This window comes from Schistocerca americana, chromosome 7 (genome assembly GCF_021461395.2).
Source record: "Schistocerca americana isolate TAMUIC-IGC-003095 chromosome 7, iqSchAmer2.1, whole genome shotgun sequence".
Lineage (NCBI taxonomy): Eukaryota > Metazoa > Arthropoda > Insecta > Orthoptera > Acrididae > Schistocerca > Schistocerca americana.
The window spans coordinates 482,471,578-482,492,149 of NC_060125.1; the positions used below are offsets into that span (position 1 = coordinate 482,471,578).

Genomic DNA, 20,572 nt, shown 5'->3' on the forward strand with positions numbered 1-20,572 from the left:
TGGTCGTGAGTGTGTGTTTTGTCCTCAGTGTAAGTTAGTTTAAGTTACATTAAGTGGAGTGCAAGCTTAGGGATCGATGACCTAAGCAGTTTCATCCCATAAGATCTTATCACAAATTTAAAAAAAAAAGGGCAATGCTTGGGTACCAGCCTTGTCTGTATTAAGTGGGGTAGGACGACAAATGGGCCCACTTGGAGCAGGAGAGTCACCACAGAACATTTTAATTTGTACTGTCTATACTTTTACAAATAAATTCATAAAACTTTGTCACCATGACCAGGAAGGATTGAGGACTCACACTTACAGCAGTGGATGTTCAAAAACGTAGCAAAATACCTTTTTTTACATGTGAAGTTTCATCATTTTTTCACTTATTACTGGCTACATTTGTTGGTATAGGTACACTTTTCTTCCTAAGTAAGAGAGATTCTTCGATGTATTTTTCATAGGATACAAACAGTAGTCACAAGTGTATGAAACTCTAGAATTTTCCAAATCTATTAAAAAACTGTGTAAAAAATTGAGAATTAACTACAAGACTTGAGTTTTTTCTAAACATCAAGTTAGAATGTATCAGCTCATTCATTTTTTCATAAATAACTTCTAGAGTTCCATACACCTGTAACTATGGTTTGCATGCTGTGCAAAAGTCATCGAAGAATAGCTGATTTTACACAAAATGCTGCAGTATAAACGTAGCTGTCGTGCGAGGTACAAGAGGATGGAAACAATATGTTTGTTGTACTTATTGTTTTGTATGGAAACTTTCCCTCTCGGTATTTTGAATTTTGCCATTCTGCGAACTTCAACAAGTTTTTTTGATACTTTCAGTGTGTTCTACTGCAACGAGTGGCACGGACCGTCTCTGAATCTTTGCCTCTCTCTCTCTCTCTCTCTCTCTCTCTCTCTCTCTATCATTAACCCAGCTATGAAATGGTCTCTGACGGATGCTATGCAGATAAATTAATAACAAGTAATCTCCATTTTGGATACTGTAATAAATAATGTTATTAAATCAAGAGAATCTTACTGGACACAGCCTGCCGGTGTGGCCGAGCGGTTCTAGGCGTTGCAGTCTGGAACCACGTGACCGATACGGCCGCAAGTTCGAATCCTGCCTCGGGTGTGGATGTGTGTGATGTCCTTAGGTTAGTTAGGTTGAAGTAGTTCTAAGGGGACTGATGACCTTTGGAGTTACGTCCCATAGTGCTCAGAACCATTTGAACCATTTTACTGGACACACAAACGTTTATATTATTGTTGACAAGTTACGTAATGTGACGATCACCTCCTAATATTTTAACCAAACCAACACTGTGTTTTGCCTGTTTTCACAAATCTTATCATTGTGAAACAAGACAAAAAGCAGTGTTTGTTTAGTTAATTTACAATGTTTCACCAAGCGCCGACAGTTGATTCAATTAAAATGGTTTATATTTTAATTCTGATTACGATTTTATTGCCTGTCGTGTCGAAGTAGTCTCATTTTTATTCGGCAGATACAAATAAATATATTTTCACTGAACTCTCCTCGTCTAAAAGTGCAAATTATAGAACGATATGGTTTTTACTGGCATTATTTTTTTTAACCTGCGTTTCGACCATAGTATAGAACCAGTCTAAATTTTGTTGTTTCTATTGATCTAAATCTCATAGAAGTGAAAATGCATCGTGTGGTTATTGCAGGTACACATTGTTTTTGTACAACCTGCTCCTAATGTGAGCCTGATGTGAAGATGGTTGTATTGATATCTGAAACTATAGTGTGCGTCATTTACGACGGCGGCAGAGTTTAGGTTCGTTCTGCGCATCTGACATCACAAAACACAGTCAGCCAATGAACAGAGAACGACGTTGCCAGAGCTCGACTGCAATGCAGAGCACAGACGAGTGGCTTCAGTTTTAGAAACGTTCAGTCATAAATAAAGTAATTGTAGAAAAGCAATGTCTTGATAGCAGACTTTCTTTTATAAAAAGTTTGGAAAAAGCATTATTTATACCAGTTGCTTTACATTCCATTAAATAATTAAACCAAGCAAGCAATAAGCCTCCTAATTCAGGCAATAGCAAGGAAAGGTGTTTGTATCATTCTCACGAACAGCTTTTTCACACTAAAGAACAGCGGTAATTGTTTACATCCTATTGTACTTCGACAAAACGTGAATAATTCATAGTTATACTAACAGTGTTTGTCGGTAATTTGGGTGGTATATTAGAATCCTCCAGGAACTCCTTTGAATGACGAGCTGCGTTAGCGTAATGGTGATTGGCCGTGAAGCGGAAGGTTCTGTGTTCAAACACACGGCACGGCACGGCACGGTAGCTCAGCGTGTTCGGTCAGTGTGCCAGCTACTAGCTAAAAAAAAAAAAAAAAAAAAAAAAAAAACCCTGAGTTAATAGATCGACTGAAACGGTTGTCTTACGACGTCCGCCTAAAGCAGATACAGCGAACGAAAACGAAAAAAATGAGATTTAAAGAAAAAGAAAAAAAACCCTTGTTCGGTGCTTAACATTTTCTTTATTTAAAAACAATATAACAATATCGAAGTGTCCTACTTCATGAATTTTATTCCTTTGAATGTCATTTTTTGAAATTTCTAGTGCTTTGTCTCTTCATTATAATCATAATAAGTTTTCGGTTTTTCTAATTTTGTCCTGCAATATTTCTTTTCACAGCAATTAAAAACAATGAAAAGGCACACATACAATATTCATGTTATCTGTTTTGTTTGTATATCTTCTCTTCCGCAGTCGCTGTTTTACTATTCATATTGAGATATATTCTTTGTGACAGTATTAAAAGTATTATTTAGAGCAGAATTTCTGCTCGTACGTTGCCGAGCTACTTGATTGTCTGACGCAATTCTTTGCTTCGCTGCTTTGGCAATATCATCATGTTCAATGTTTTCGTCGACTGATCTACGTTTTGTCAAGTATTTGCTGTCCATTGTGACAAACACAAACTGTTTGCGCACTGCACGTCACTGACAATATATTTTAATTACTGTGTTTTATTACGTCACAATTCAGTTTTGTGTACTTCGCCAAATTTATTTGAATCACAACTTCTTAGAAAAACGCAAAATGAATCTGGTATAAATAAAACTTTTATTACAGTCGCGAAAGACGGAATATTTCTCAATATTACATACGACACCTATCTGGTACTTAAATTAAATGAGATACTGTTATACAGTAAATTTTATACGAAATTTAGGTATCTTGTCCACATTTCATTCTCAACATTGTGGCAACTAAAATCGACCATACGGAATGTATACGCTATGGACGTTTACCTCTGCAAACTCTTCAAAATTTCGTGCAATGGTTTCAAAAAAATGGTCCAACGTAAGTTTGCGAACTATACTATACTACGGCTCTGCATCGCTTGGCGCGTGCGTCGTTTGCAAACTGGAAACGCAGCAATCTCCTGCGTCTGGGCGGGCATGCGCGAGCCACCAAGATAAAAGAATTGAACTATAGTCTAGTAACAACATTTCAGTTTTCGTATATGTACGCGATCGGGGCAATTAGAAGACTTTTAAAACAGAATATTGAAAAATTTTTTTTTACATTTTAGCAAAACAAGGAATGGGTGTAACAATAATTACATTTTTTATATAGCGCTTAAATTGTAAGTACAGATTTCTCAAGGCTGATTTAACTGGGCGTAGACAAAATTCAGGGGGACTTACAGTTTATCTCACCTATGGTGGAATCGGGCGCGCATCACGTCATAGCAGGCAGGTGTGGTGACCCTGCAACATGGCGGCCTGCTATCACGCTGGCTGTCGGTTGACAACGGGCCACTTTCACCTCCTCATCTCAGTTTACCCGCAGCTAAATATTCAACGCTCATAACCTCTCGAACCGCTCCCTGCTTCCTCCTTAATAGCTCTTAATGTAAAACCGCCATGCGGCAGTTAGCAAAAACCTATTGTTCTGGACCGCAGTGGCCGTGCGTTTCTCCCGGTAACCACGCGGCGGCTTTTGTTGGCGTTGATTAGACTGCAGAAGAGATGTCCATGTTTTATTTGGAAGTGCAGGTCAGTTAGTGGAAACACACTCAGATACGGAAAGTATACGCTATGTATCCAGACATTGAAACAAAGGAAAACTATTCGACGTGGAATGGAAAATAAGGATATCACAAAATGACAGTAGGCATAAAGATTTATATAATTCTCTTTCGAAAATTACGTGAGTAACATCTCTTGTAATTTTTTGTCTAAATTATGTACTCTTCTAGCACCACAGGTCGCTAATACAGTACAGTCTCAAAATTCGAGGAAAGAGAAATCATTTACTAAAATGTTCCATGAATAATAATATAAAGAAAGATGTGCTCATGTTTTTGTTTGTCCTTAATACAGAGCTCGTTGTTTTGATAGGAGATGATCTCAGAATTCGGGTTTTATACTGACAAAGTGGACATTTTTTCACTATATCACAGCACATGTTTTATTTCCGTTGCAACTCGTCACAACAGTAACACCATTCAGCATTTCAGCACTAAAGTGAGCTTTTTAATCACGCCTTTATGATACAAAAACAGTGCCGTAGTGGCACGCACTGAAAGAAAGACTAATTCCGATACTAACTGCCAACAACTTACTGATAATTTGAAACGTGTTCAGCTCTGTATGTTAAAACATTAACTTCTAGTATGTTCCAGAAACTGTACCGTTTAATTTAATGATAATAGTGACATACGATTTTGTCTTACTAACAGTTTTATGTCGACATCTTTTTCCAAACTTGGGAAGTTCAAAGGATTAAAATAATGGTAAAAGTTATTTTATAAACTGACAAAATAAAAATCTTGGAATCTCAAATATGCCACATGTAAAGGACGGTATATATTTAGTTTTCACCAAATACTGAATATTTACTAAATTGTTAAGTATATTTTTAAAAAATAACAACAGGTTTCTGCTTAGTTAACAATACATTTCTGTGAATTTTAATTAAACTACATTTCGAAAAATATTAGTTCCATGTGACATTTGTTATAACTCATGTAAAGTAAAATGTATGGAATTACTAATTTTAAGGACCAAATACCTTTAGACTGAAAGATACAAATAATGTTTCAATATATTGCGAAATATTTTTGAAAAGTATAGAACTTTCGTAAATATTTCAGCATGACGCTTTTAGACCAACAAACACGAATACTCTACTTCATAACAGCGATTAGAATGAACATTGCCGAAAAGAGAGATAGGATCACAGCTTTTGGCAAATGAGTATGGTATTGCAAACTGTATCTGACAAAAGAATCCTATAATCTTGATTTGTTATCTTATTAATGTAGCCTGAAAACCTAGTACAAGATAGGTATGCCTCCTGAATCCCACGTCATTCTATCTGAAACAAAATCACCTCATACATTAGAATGACTTCGAACCATCCTAATATATCCCTCAAAGACCGCAGCTTGAATGTTTTGTTCTTGTTGCCCCACTCTTGTCTTATCCTATTGCCTTGTCACTGCTGGGCTCAGTTTACAATGTCCCCCAATAAAGATCGACGCTGGTTAGCTGCACTCCGCAAGTCATAGGGCGCCAGCAGTTTCGACGTCGCTTTGAGAAATTTCTGTATTTTCCTCGGCACGTTGCCAACGTCCCACTATAAGCAGCAGACGTGGTGCCTCCAAGCTTGCTTGCCAAATAAAGTTCCCTATAAACTCCCACTCCACACTGTCTTGTGAAACGGCTGTGAATGCGTGCAGGTGCCTATTCTCTCCATTCCTAAGTCATAAAGAGGGCTGCTGCTAACAGCAGACACCTCCCATAAGACACCCCCACGACACTCCATACATCATGGGTGGTCTGCCTACCTACATCCAGCACCGTTGTAAGTAGCGTGAATAGATGTAAGCTATGTGTGAGGCGCTTGAAGCGCACTTTGAATAAGAAAATGTTACCTGACATTGAAGTCAACGTAAAAAATTGGGTCGCCACCAACTCTAGCCACACGACAAATCAGAAGTTGGGCTGAGTTGGAAAATTACCTAATTTATTCATAAGAAAAATTCATAAAAGAACATTCATTATGAATTCATTCATAAAGAATGGGATGTAATTATTAATATGATCCAGGAATTTTTCAGGTGAATAAAATTTTAAAATAAAACAATAAGTGTGTGAACAATTAGCATAAGAGCAGCTTGCAGCAACACCCCTGAAAACAAGATCTATTCTAAAGCATTTCTTTTAAATAGAAAGAGAATACTAATTATTGGACCTGCACACATTTGAACGCTATGTATGGGCAAACAAGGAAACTACAAGGTAAATGGCGTAGATAACAGAGACGTAACACTGGTACACTGGATAAGATGGGAGGTAAAATTATTTATTCCTTAAAACATTGATGTAAGGCATCTATACAACTGCCGTTGTCTGGTAACTAAGTACCATTGCTTGTGAAAAGCTACACGCTATATTTTAGTAACATCAAACCATGCATTCACGAACAATTAAAATTTTACGGAGGACACATTTGAATAGACAAAGGATAATGGCAGAGGGCCAACAATCTCTAATATTAAGCCACGTGGATGGTTTCCAACGGATACAATTAATGAGACAAAAAAAATTTACAAAGGGGCAAAAATTACCAAGACTCGAAAAAGATTAGAATGTGTACACACGCAGTTGCGGGCACACAAACATTCACACTGAAACGAGGGCGCTTCAACATAAGCAACACCATTCTGCTACGTTCTTCTTACGGATCAAAGTCAAGATGGCGTTAAGAATCAAACTGAAAGTCTGCAAAAGCCGTGCATACCTTACTGCCACCCAGCAAAACAATCTTAATAATTTGAAACGCGAGGGGAAAAACTAACAGCTCCCCTCTCACTATGAGACAACGCACCACGCGGTTAAATCAACTCACCCTCCTTCGAAGAGACTTCGGTTGCAGACCCTCGCCGGCCGAAGTGGCCGTGCGGTTAAAGGAGCTGCAGTCTGGAACCGCAAGACCGCTACGGTCGCAGGTTCGAATCCTGCCTCGGGCATGGATGTTTGTGATGTCCTTAGGTTAGTTAGGTTTAACTAGTTCTAAGTTCTAGGGGACTAATGACCTCAGCAGTTGAGTCCCATAGTGCTCAGAGCCATTTGAACCAACCATTTTGCAGACCCTCGGCAAGCTGGAAGCAGACTACCCTCTCACACACTCCAACGTCTCCCAAGCGACCCCATGGTCAGGAAAACCCAGAGATGAGGCTTCCGCCACCAAACTGACACCGGTAACTTTCACACAAGGGGAGCAAACCTCTTTGCCTACCTGAAAACTACAAGCGTTGGCCATTCTGTGTGACTACCGCTGATTCTCTGCTGCAGACTAAACCACGTATAGCAAAGTAAAACACACCCACATTCATTCACTCTCGCGTTCCAGAGAGTTCTGTATCACTGGAAAGCAATTAAAATGATATTGAAAGCGGACTACAGGACCCTTTCACCGTTTTTCCAACAGCAGCGATACTTTCATAGGTAGTGTCGGTCAGCGGCCGTCCTGAATGGGAATCATTGGCAAACGATTTTCTGGAGCCTTAAAAACGTATAGAAATAATCTTAAGATTGACTGTGACGTAAGGCGTCTTCCCCAATGCTTGCTTCAAAATGTCATTTGTTTTTGTGGCGGTTTTTCCGAATCTGCTGGTGCAAATGGCTCTGAGCACTATGGGACTTAACATCGGAGGTCATCAGTCCCCTAGAACTTAGAACGACTTAAACCTATCCAACCTAAGGACATCATACACATCCATGCTCGAGGCAGTATTCAAACCTGAGACCGTAGCTGTCGCGCCGTTCCAGACTGAAGCGCCTAGAACCGCTCGGCCACAGCGGTCGGCTTTCCGAATCTGAAACAAAAGTTAATAAACACATTCCGAGACACCCTCAATTGTCAAGTTCGCAAGACACGCAGCATACGAGAATGTGGAAATGCGCACAGAAACTAAGCTCGAAAAGCTAGCACAAAGCCTCTTCATACATTAATTCTCAAGGGATGTTTACCACCTGGTGGCCGCGCGAGATTAGTCCAGCGGTCTCAGGCGCTGCAGAGTGTGTAGCTGGTCCCGGCAGAGGTTCGCGTCCTGCCTTGAGCATGGGTGCGTGTGTTTGTCCTCAGGATAATTTAGGTTAAGTAGTGTGTAAGCTTAGGGACTGATGACCTTAGCAGTTAAGTCCCATAAGATTTCACACACGTTTGAACATTTGAACCATCTGGTATTGTTTTGTCATACCAGCTAAACTTCACCAGCCACACGTACATACTGGATACTTATGGGTATCACCTCGTAAATAGCTTCATAGAAAACATTCATTTAAAAAGTAGGAGCATACTCCTGAACTTTATGAAACATGTAGCACCCTTAACACTATGATTCCTCACAGGCCGGAACAACTTAATGATCATCGTTACTGAGCAAGGACTGGATTGATAAGGAATGCAACATGTGCGCACAATTGCTCATACACTAAGATTGAAACTCAAAGAGAATTCGAAAGCGAAGTTCGCCAACTTCCAGTAATAACTTAATCATCAAAGCCGACTGGGGACTCACAGCGAATAATATCATACTGCGTGAAGTGAATGGTGATCGATAGAAAACCAACTTCAGTTCCACCTGAATCTAAGGAAAATGTTAACGGAAATATCCCTTGTGAGAGCTCGCAGTTCTCCTGGAAATAGTGGCTAATAGTATTAAAGAGGAACACACTTCCTAGTGATCTGAAAAATTGTATTTATTTTCTGACGAATCGGTTTTCGGCTCTCAGGCCATATTCAGGTGAACTGAATCTCGCAAACACGGATAAACATGATGTGCGACATACACGGATAATACTTGCACAGAAAATACAAAAGTGACGAAATGTTTACATAGGATACATAAGAAAAATATTACAATAATTACATTGACTAAAAATGGGAGGTAATCAAAGAAAGTTTTTATATGGAGATACATATAACAAATGATGAGGCATAAAATGAGTTTACAGTTTGAATCTAGTATTTGCAACGAAAAACGTTGATTTCCATTATTTCCAGTAGGGTCATCTTCTTGCTTTTTTTGAGACAGTGTAAAAGTCCAAATTCTGCATCATACGGATGGTTCTCTGCTGTAAGGTGATCAGAAAAGATTAAATCTTTCTTATTTAATCACCGGCTTCTCACCTTTGCTGATCATTTTCTAGCAGAGAACCATCTCTATGAAGTAGAGTGTGAACTTTTACACTTTGTAAAAAACAAAGAAATAAAGCGGAAAGATGACCCTACTGGAAAAAATGTAAATGAACAAACACATGACACAGAATGCCAGCCGAGTACTAAGCGATCTGATTCAGTTTCCATTTTCTCCCTTGTTAAATGAGGTTTTCGTTCCAAATATCAGATTCAAACTGTAAATTCATTTTGTTTCTAATCATTTGTTATATGCATCTCCACATAAAAATATTTTTTGTTTACCATCTTTTTTAGTTAATGTAATGCTGCGACTCGTCTCGTTTGCACCCCGGTAATTTCTGAGTAAAACCAAAACTGCTTTGCCTCTGCTTACAGAGAGCGAACAAACTTGAGGGGGCGCACTGGCTATCACCATGACGAGTTACCCACTTATAGCAGGCGTGTACTCAGAAGACGGGAGAGACAGAGCCTGGTTCTTTCACCTCAAACTTTTCCACTCGGTTTATCGCTCATTACTGAAACGAAACCGTCCCTGTCGTGCAAGTCTGGGACAGTCAATAGCGAGATCCTCCGGCATGAAAACGCAGACAACGCTACCATTTCCGCTAGACTGGCGCCTCGAGCCAACTTTGAAATTTCAGTGGCCGTTCCCACACTTCTACTGCAGAATGAAACCAAGAACGTTCACGTTAACTCACACGGTCTCATGCTTTTTTAATTACACCGGCATTCATTTAATCCAGCAGTCATCCACGTTCAGGACAGGTACTTACAGCTATATAGTGTGCTGAATGTAAAATGTCATAAAATTGCAAATGAAACACATTCAGTTTCACGATAAACTGGAACACCTGCAGCCGTGTTCCCGGTATCATTTGTTTTATACATACTAGTTTCGGTGATTCAGTACACCATCTGAAGGCCTTAGCTGAATCTTCGAAACTGGTAGCTGTGTAATAAATAACATCGAAAGGACGGCTGCAGGTGTTCCATTTTATTACATAAGTGAACGACCAAAGTCTCTCAAACTTGCAGTCAGAAGGATGGACATACAAAAACACTCTTGCAGTTCCCAGCTTTATTTTCCTCCCTGGAATTTAAATATGAGAAAATACAGGCAGAGAGAAGGTACTCTGCCTACTTAAACATGCCTCGAAATTATAAAGGCACAAAATTATATGAATGGTGGATTTATAGATACGTTTTAGTTGCAAACAGCACTTGCCGGTAACGAGGAGTAGCTTGCCTAAAACTCCGTTGTTAAGTGACAGGCAGCAAAATTATTACAATATATATTTATTTCATCTCAGACTTGAGTGTGCGTTCATTTTCACCTTAAATTACTCCTGAGAAATACCCATAGATAATCGACACCTGTGATTGGTTTCAGTCATTCCTCGGCGATGGTATAACCAAAATATAGTGAAGCCGTTCTGACTATTTATTCTTGTATCTATAGCGCTATTAGATGAGAGTATCTGACTATCCAATGGTTACCATTGTCCATCAGAGGTCTAAGACAGCCGCCTAAGGTATCATCTAAAGCTCGCCGCGCCCTGACGCAACTAAATGGCCAATACAGTGTAGAATGTGCTCCAAGGAACTTCACACATATACAAGATCATTCAACATATAGATCTAAATTCGTTTCAAATATCGTTGTCGCAGAAGTTACACATCTCACGTCATTAGATACTGGCAACTTATATTCTAATATCAGTTTCAGGAAACGTTGAAAAAGAAGCACAGTTCATATTCCGTTGTTGTAGTTTTCGATGGTACCTCAGTAAGACGTCTTAGAACCCAATTTGGCGCTTGGTACTGTATATTCAGTATTGTATTTAATGATATACATTTTATCCGTGTTTGTTTGCTTTGGTATGTTTTTAGAATAAACGATTTTTCAGATAAAATACTTATTCATTAGCTTGCATGATTTATCCCTCATGTATTGTTTTTTATACATCTGATGGCGGCTGATGACGGAACACGCCATAATACTAATCAATAAATAAGAGTGACCTAGACTGTAGTGTAAGAACGAAAATTTGAAGGTCACTAAAGAAACGTTGCACATATGTAATTGCTGAAAGATTTTTGAACTTTGAATACGCAACAGCGCACTCGAACGCAATAAGAAGAGTGCCCAGTAGTTCTAAATTTTTAACGGTAACCCGACTATGGATCGTACATTATAGTGAAAGCAGCTCCTGTTATGTTAAAAGACAGTTTATTTTACGTGTGAGTAAATGATTTTTACCTGTGTATTTTTATTTCCTTCGCCGCTGACTTGGATGAAGGCCACGCGTAAGATACATGCGTGGGCCTGCTGTGAGTACGTATTTCCTGCCGTAGACACGGTACTCCGGTGCTCCTTTTCCTAGCAGTCTCAGGAGCGTTATCAGCACAGGAAAGTTACTGCGATGGCACTGCTGGAAGGAGCCCATGTATCGCTGTGAACCGATGGCAACTTTTAAAGCAGATATCGGAGAACCATACAGAGGAGCGTAGAGAGATAGGGTGCGGAGGAAATGGCTAAGAGACAAATGGCCTCTGTTACATGATAAGGCGATAGGGAGAACTAAAAACGTGCGAAAAATTTTACTGTGGTCCGTGGTATAAGACGGAAAAGATGTACTTCTTCAATACGAATCCACACTAAGGAGCTGTCGGACGCATCGACCTCTTTTATACAAGGATTATGTTTCCGATCCACTTTTCTCTATGACACTACAAGTTTCGGAGTGTATACTTTCATCTTTCATATTAAAATTTATTTATAGCCATCGACAATCTTCTCAGCCAATTTAAAATATGCCAAAATACCCAGTCGCTTCCAGATACTAAATTTGAAGTGGTAACCACAAACCGCATGTTATCACCTGGATGACGGCTGTTTGCAACTACTGTGGAAATGTGAAATGAAATCCACCCGTGGAAGCTTATACATCTATATATGATGGTACAAAAAGAAAACAGTTTTGAAATTTGGCACAACTGCTGTTACTTGAACACAACTAGGAATTCTATCACGTCTTAAGATAACTTTTTCATTATACTTATCAAATGTTACGACATCGCTAATTGTAACTATGGACCAATGTAGGAAAAGGTTTCTCATCTGCTCATGAGGGATGCAAATCAGTGCAAGCACTTGAAAACGACTATTTTCGTAACTCTATGAAGTTATTTCTTTGTTAGTTACCTGCTTCAACACTTACGCACGAAAAATGCACTAGCACCAGTGCCTCATAGCATATAATATTAAATCTAATCCTCAATCGAAATTCAATTTAATTTCGTAGTTAATGCAAATTGTGTGAATTGTATTTAAACAGTATTAATTATGAATGACAACTTCATTCTTGTTTTAATTTTATCGGATCACTTGGACATCAAAACATAAAGGACGGTTAAAAACTTTTTTTAAATGTTTGTGGTAAAAATCTTTAAAAAATTGTAGAGGTCCTAATTTCAAATATTGGAGTGAAACCGGACATATAATTACGAACCCGACAACCACTTAAAGTTCTTACGTAAGGGAAAAAAGAGTAATATTCTCAATACCGTATTCTCGAAGAAATCCATATCATTAATTACCTAAGGCTAAATTCAAAAGAATCTGATACACAAAGCCCCCTCTCGAATATGGATTATTTATGCCCTGCTTTACCAGCAGTCCCTTTACAATAACAATTGCGGTATGTCATATTCACTGCAGTTAGACTTTCTGTTCTCACTCCCCCAGGTTTACTGTGCACTGGTACGTAACGTGATTCCCCTGTCAAATTTAGCTCTTTTCGTAAATTACAATGCAGTCGTAATCAACAATCTAGTTTAACCTGGTTGTCCGTTGGACAGAAAGCCAATTTCATTACATCATATTTTGATCAATTTTAATTTCTAATTTTTAACTAGTGGAATTTGTGCAAAAGGCCGAGCGGTTCTAGGCGCTTCAGTCTGGAACCGCGAGACCGTTACGGTCGCATGTTCGAATCCTGCCTCGAGCATGGATGTGTGTGATGTTCATAGGTTAGTTAGGTTTAAGTAGTTCTAAGTTCTAGGGGACTGATGACCTTAGAAGTTAAGTCCCATAGTGCTCAGAGCCATTTGAACCATTTTTGAACAAAAAATAGAAATATAAGCACACTGCCCAGAATTTGTTCACTGTGTTAAGTATTATTAGTGCTACGAACGATAAGCAACACACGCTGTTGTAAAATGTGTCTTAAATTGTTAATTTCATTTGTAAAATGACTCTCAGTCTTCTAAAGATAGGGTACTACGGCGTTATACAATCCTTATGCACTTAACCGGCATGTGTTAGCAATCGTGCAGTAAGTATGGCCCATTGCCCACGTAAGTTTCCTCTGTGACTTAGTAGCGATTGCGTCTGTACACGATGTCATCATATCCCCATCGTAGGTGAGAGGGCTGTTTTTCTCAGCACTGTTTGGAGTTCATGACTGTAACATGCTACTGTACTATATTTGCGGGATTCTGATACCACAATTTCCTGTTCTTCCGCTAATGTGCCCTATTTGTCGGGTCCAAATTAGAATATACCTTAGTCATCACGCGTAATTATCCAAGATTACTCATGGATCTTTCATCACCCGTTGCATTTATAATGCTGTAACATGTTCCTTAAAAGAACTTTGGGAGATAGTATTAATTTAATGGCTTAAAGCAACCTGGGCAAGTGAGCACTTTTCTACCTCCTTCACAGTAAGCCCCATAAGCTTTATCACTTAACAGCATCTAATTCCTATGCATGTTGTAGATTTAGCCTGAAATAACGATTCGTTGCCACGAAACCAATTGTATCTTGATTCCACTGTAAGCGGGGATCAGCAGCTATAAGCGGACTCTATAAATTTTGGAAGATTACAATGCACTCCTTCTTATGTGTGGCATTGTAGCGACAAGGAAGTGACTCTGCCTTCCTTCTCTGGTTCCTTTATTATTAACCTGGCGTCTTGTTGCTTCGGTTGTCCCTCGTCGCAGTAGTAACGCTCAGGTGCCAGGTTCAATGTAGGTTTGTGTTCCTGCTGAAATGGGATGTGTCGGGATGCCAGTTGCTAAGCTTAACAACTTTTTGTAATATAATCGTTTTAATGAAGAAGACTTTAAAACACAGGTCTTGGCTGTGCCCTTACACTCAATACGTTATCACTTTCAGTACTCATTATAAATACTGCAGACGACACGTGGCGTTCACTGATAATTAATACCGTTCGCTTTAATTTTACATATTCTTTATCACTCCTATGTTTATGGTCAGTGGTGCATTCTGCTATTGCCACTGCCTACTCGAGACCGTCCTTCTGGAGCCGCCTCCGGTTACTCGACCGTGCGTTGTCAATGGCGCCTTGCTACCCAACTTCGCACCGTATTCCCGACGCAAAAGAGAGACCCCCACCTTTTTTCATCAGCCAATAGGGACACTCCACTCGTCTACTACGCATATAGATATCAAAACTTTCAGCGAATGGGCGTTCAGATCGCTGTTGCCAGGCGGATCTGACGTCACGTTTGCGGACAGCATGACGGAAGTTTTTCTCGGAACACTTCCTCAGATTTTAAGATCCTACTCCCGAATAGCCGGATCGTGTCCCTACTAAGGTTGCACAATATTGCCTCTTATGATGTTATCGTTAATGCTCCTTGCTGACTAAAATTGTCAGATGGAGATGTATCCTGGGTGCTACAGAGCGTTCCCGAGCGTTTAGATCTCACAAATGTTCATAAATGTGCGTAATTATTAGCATAAACACGTGAAGGGTATGCACGTATGGATTACAAGATCTTCTCAGAACAATTTTTAAAAAAATCTTTTAACTATGCATAGATTAAACTGCAGTTGCCCACATAGAAAACTTATGTATGCATGTGTTGATAAAGCACGGTAGTCCATATTTCTATTCTGACTTGTCAGCGTACACAAGTCAAGAAACAAGTAACTTTTAATTACTAAGAAAGAATAAAAATTGTGACGTAGTAAGTTTGCACGAACAGTGGTAAAAACAAAAGATCTGTGGACGTTTGGTTTGCATTAGACGCAACTCCTTTCCCTTTACTTTGCGGTCGCTTTCACTATTACCAGAATATGTTTCAAAATTTGGCAGTTCACCTAAATAGTGCGTAAAATAATGATTAAAAATTGCAACTTAAGAGATTTTCTTTGCTCGATATCAGGTCTTAAATAATGATTAAAGTATTATTGTGTTCCAAACACACACTGTAATCCCAAATTAACCTAGAATGACGCCAATCTCTTCCGATGTTCACATTCAATAACGTAGGTAAATTTTTGCTGGAAAGTACATGCGATACTACATTTTCGCTCATTATACTCGTAGGATGTATAATTATACTTGCACATTCGCGTGCCAGAGCATTACGGAAGGCTCCAACCGAGGGATAAACTACCGCCTGGTGCTGTTACGGTCACGTGAGGTAGTTATGAGAGTATATATGCAGTAACAGAGAAGAATGGAGAATCATTCTAGTGTCGATACTGTCCACATATGTGATATATCAATGACAAAACGGCTTTGACAAAGAGCACATTGTTATGGCACGGCGTCTGGGAGCGACCATTTCGGAAACGGTGCAGCTGGTCGTGTTAATGACGTGAACGACAGTGGGATGTTGCTGTAGCCCCGTGGAACCACGAGTGGACGACGAGGCGTTACGCTACCACTCCCCTTCACAGAACGGTGAGGGTGGAGGCTGAACTGCAGGGTAGGCGGCGATCTGTGCATATCTGACAACAGAGGACAGAGCTGGTGCAGGTACAAGTGTTTCGAAGCAAAACGTTCAGCGCACGTTTTTCAGTGGAAACGTGCAGCACGGTGGGATGAACCACGTTGCTTGTTACACCAATTCGATGGCCACGTTCGGATACCACGCCGGATACCAGATGATCAGCTGCTTGAAACGAGTATCGCGCCATTATTCAGTTTTATGCTTATTATTACGCATACGCTTACTAAGTGGATGCAGTGTTTTGTATCATCAGTGTTTTCTTACTTTGACAATGTCGAAATGCGGATATGCGTAAGGAAGAAATAAGATATTTTCGTCAAGACGAGAGTTTGGTTATAAGTGATGTGAGGTAATGGACGAACTGCGGCGCCCTGAAAATATTCTAAGTTCGGAGTTGGCATGGTCGCACGGGCCGCTCGGCAGGCCGACCACGTGGTGCCGGACGTTGGCAAAGGGGTCCAGCCCGATCGTGTGTCTGGGAATTCCATGTTGACGCTGTGGTGAGGACGGTGCTTTGCGTCGATGAAGAGATGTCTATGCCGGGACTGCCAAAGATGGTGGACTTTGTGAAACCATAATAGCAAATATTTCACAGTTCATATAGAAATTAATAGCAGTCAGGTGAATGATGATACCTCAAAAAGAAACATGTATATTACCATTATTTGCACGACGATTCTGATCGTGTAATCAGATTTTCAATATCATTATTAAAGTTTAGTATCTGACGATAAATTATACAAGTAACACCCAGAAACGAAATTCCAAAATCTAAAGGTTTCATCCGATTTTGTCGACCGCCGTATCTTCAGAAAGTTATTAGTGTAAACCTACATTGGTATGAATTACAGGCATGTAATTTGAATAGTACATGCGTTATTGGAGGTCAAAGTTGCCGATTACTATCAATCGCGTCAGGCCATAAGTACTCCACAGTTACACAAAAAAAAGAACTGTATCAGGATGCTTATGAATATATTAATTCATCTATGTCTTTGTTCAGATTTGTCTTTGTTTGTATTTGTTTATATTCATGAATAAATTGGTCAATTATTTACTGTGTTTTAGAAAGTTCAGAGACGTTAGGCTACTGGCCTACTTTTGCATGCTATTCCCTTGATATATGTTTATTTAATTTATTTATATAATTAATAATGTGTGTAAGAGCGTGTTTATGGTGCAGCCATACGAATATTTATTTAACTTCAAGTTTTAAATGTAAAGCCAGTATTTCGAAAGTGTTTCAAAATCTTTTGAGTGTGCGTTGGCTTGGAGGCATGACGGAAGCGCTATCGCCAATCACAGTGCTCGTTACTGAGGGAGGCGACGGAAACTCGCAGGAAAGACTTGCAGTGGGGCAGTTTGCACGTGATCGAGAGAGACAGAGATATTTCGGATGCCGACTTGTGTACTTGTGAGACGTCCGTGGCTTGTGCAGTGAAGACGTAGTGCGCGTTTGGAAGTTGAATATCTCGCGAGCTATGTTGTTGTTCATAACTAATTACGTGAAGTAGGAATCTGTTGTTTCCCTGTTATTCGACTTATGGTTCAAAAATGGTTCAATGGCTCTAAGCACCATAGTACTTAACATCTATGGTCATCAGTCCCCTAGCACTCAGAACTACTTAAACCTAACCAACCTAAGGACATCACACAACACCCAGTCATCACGTTTTCAATTTATATTTTATTTAATTGATGGACCATTGACACCAGTACGTGTTTGGCAGAAATATACTGCATTCTCAAAAGTACTTCTACTATGGTACTCATCATCTAAACTCGTTAAAATAGTGCCCGCAGATATTATTTAATAGCAATCTTTGATAAATTTCTATTTTAATTCGCAATTGCCGAGTGATAGGAACCTTCGACCATTCGATCATATGTTTATTCATATTGTATACTGTAGACTCAGCAGTATTTGGCTTGTAAATCGGTAATTACGTATCCCAGCCCCTAGACAACGAAACCAGCCAAATCTTTTAATATTTCGACTATGAGTCGGAGGGTACGTAGTAGAGGGCCACCATCACTGCATTTCATTTTATTTTAATTAGAAAGCCCACAGTGAGACCTAGGTAGGTACACTCATCAAGAACGTCTCGTCCCGTATCAGTCGGACAATGGTAAACCTGTACTATTCACATTATATAAGGAGGCGGACAGCGTCATGATTAAAGGATTTGCTTAAAAAAATATAAGTGGCTACGAATCTCGTCTAATCGGTGTTTGGTGATTTAAAAGTTGAAGCATTTATCAGTAGTTTCGAGAAAGATTTCGTCAGTAGTGGTCTTTTATGTCAGACGGCTCTGATGCAAAGATAGACGCCGTAAATTAGCATCTAGGTCGTTACTGTTAGTCAACATTATATCTTCGTCTAATGAGTGCATCCATTCTGCCGTTGCCATACCAATAAAGGACAGCCATTTTCAGACGTCAAAGCCTGCAAGGCAGCGATGTAACGCTTCAATCGGCGATGTGCGCACATATTCCGTCCTTAGATCATGCCTGTGAACATACTGGCGTTACCTTTCGCGATGGTAGTTAAGTACTAAATATAGCGTAAGGTACGACAGCACTATTTGGTCAGAGAGTGTTCGGAAGTGCTAAGAGGCAGCGAAATGAAGCTCGTCCAGCATGGACAACCGTTAATTGGCCCATGCAAGAAGATTCACTTTGTGTCCGTAGCTTGTCTATTTTACAAATGAAGGGATCGGGGAGATATAGTCATAAGCCACATTTCCTTTTGAGATACAGCGACTTTAAAGTTTCATGGAAGTATAAAAATGTTGAAGCTAAAATAGACACTTCCTTCTTGCTTTTAATTATACTTTAATACATTGCAAACCTTGCGTAAAATACATGATCTTCTTTCTGTTATGCACCATTAATTTTAGAGTCATCTTAATTGTGATGTCGTCGAAAATGGCTAATGACAGTGTATCCCTGAAAATAATTTAGAACACAAAATACGTTTTCAAGGTATTATTTTGAAAATTATATAGCAAATAGTAATTTTCAACATTTTTTTTCATTTTCACATACACACATACATAACAGATAAGTCAGTCTAATACTTCATTTTACACTGTAAATGTGAAATCAGTCAAGTTCTTCTACGTCATCACCGTTCACATTATTTCCAGCACATGACCGGAAAAACGTTTGGCATGCTGCAGGTACGTTTGCCATAAGAGACAGTATATTATCAATCTTTTTCTGATCAATTTGAAGTGGCTATCTATATTTTATTGGCATCTGAAATGGATCTGGCTCAGTAGGTCTTCCTTTCCTCTTGCTACGTAGATCCACTGACATGAAGGTCTATATCTGAGTACCGTGAAGGAATCTTTACACTCAAACTTAAATTGAGTCACTTCACAAAAAGGAATGGGATCTCCAGATCTGAAAAGAGTGGGTATCGATATTAATGACTTCATATCGCCTAAGTCTAGTCTGTGCATTTTCGTCACAATGAAATTTTATGGACTAGCAGATTTGACTACTTCTGACCATTCATCTGGCTTGTATACTATTGGACGTCTGTTTCTCGCATAAATTTCAGTGCGACCAAAATCACGATCGCAAGGAAGTCTACTATGACCTAACACGGGAAAATAATGCTGCACAGATTGAAATCTTTTGGTAGCAACGACAGTCCCTTCCAGGGCAATAAGAGACCTGTTCTTTGCCTGGCCCTTACAATTATCTGTGATTATGTGGAGATTTTTGGCTTGAGTGTTCATTATCTCCTATTATTTTGATAAACAGCTCCCAACTTCATCTGAACCCGTTCCTCCGTCCTTCTCACTCCAAAGAAACATGTATCCCTTATTTGACCAACAATCGTAGATACCGTAGTTATACGTCCATATTTTTCTCTTGTAGAATGCTGGGCCAGATGTTAGTTTTGGCGTGGGAAACGTTTGTTGCATCTCCATTGCTATTACGTGGTTCTCTTTCAAATCCTCTATAGCCAGAGAAGTTAAAGACACGATCATATTTTGCCCGCTATCATTCTTCCTTGGATGCACTCATGTTGCTATTTCCTTTGCGTAATTTCTTCTGTACATAATTTGAGTCTATTCGTTGCTGTTAGAAAGGCATCACATGTTGCACATGTCTCGCTTTTAGGTAGTTTGAAGCCTATGTTAAATTCGGACTCAAAAATTGCCGTGAATTTGCTTTGTGAGACGGTAGGGGCACGCTTTTCCTTCCAGTATTCGGAGTATTTGTCTCGAAATGAAGATGCAGTTGTCATATCACATACAAAATACACTTTTTTGGCGTTCTGATGCCTTTTATAGTGACTGTTGTATTTTGGTATAGTATTGAGAAAGTCTCTGGCACCTTGCATGGCTTCGTCTTGAAATTTATGTGGATGATTGCCATGTTTGCCTGAAAGAAAAGAGCATATTAGTTGATACACTACTTCGTGTTATTATTGTACTTCAACATTATTTTATTTGGTTAATATGGACACCTTATAGTAAAATTTAATATACAAACCTTTTCAACCTTCTTTTGGAACTTCGCTACACAACTTCAATTGCTGTTGCAAATTCCTCGCGCTTGTTGTGTGGTTCTGTAAACCATA

At 39.3% G+C, this 20,572-nt stretch overlaps 1 protein-coding gene across 1 annotated transcript in view; it reads left to right on the forward strand.

Annotated features, from left to right (window-relative positions):
• The window catches only part of LOC124622298 (zwei Ig domain protein zig-8-like), a 909,359-nt gene that overhangs the window by 577,801 nt on the left and 310,986 nt on the right, over positions 1–20,572 (forward strand). The gene's annotated exons all lie outside the window — the stretch shown is intronic.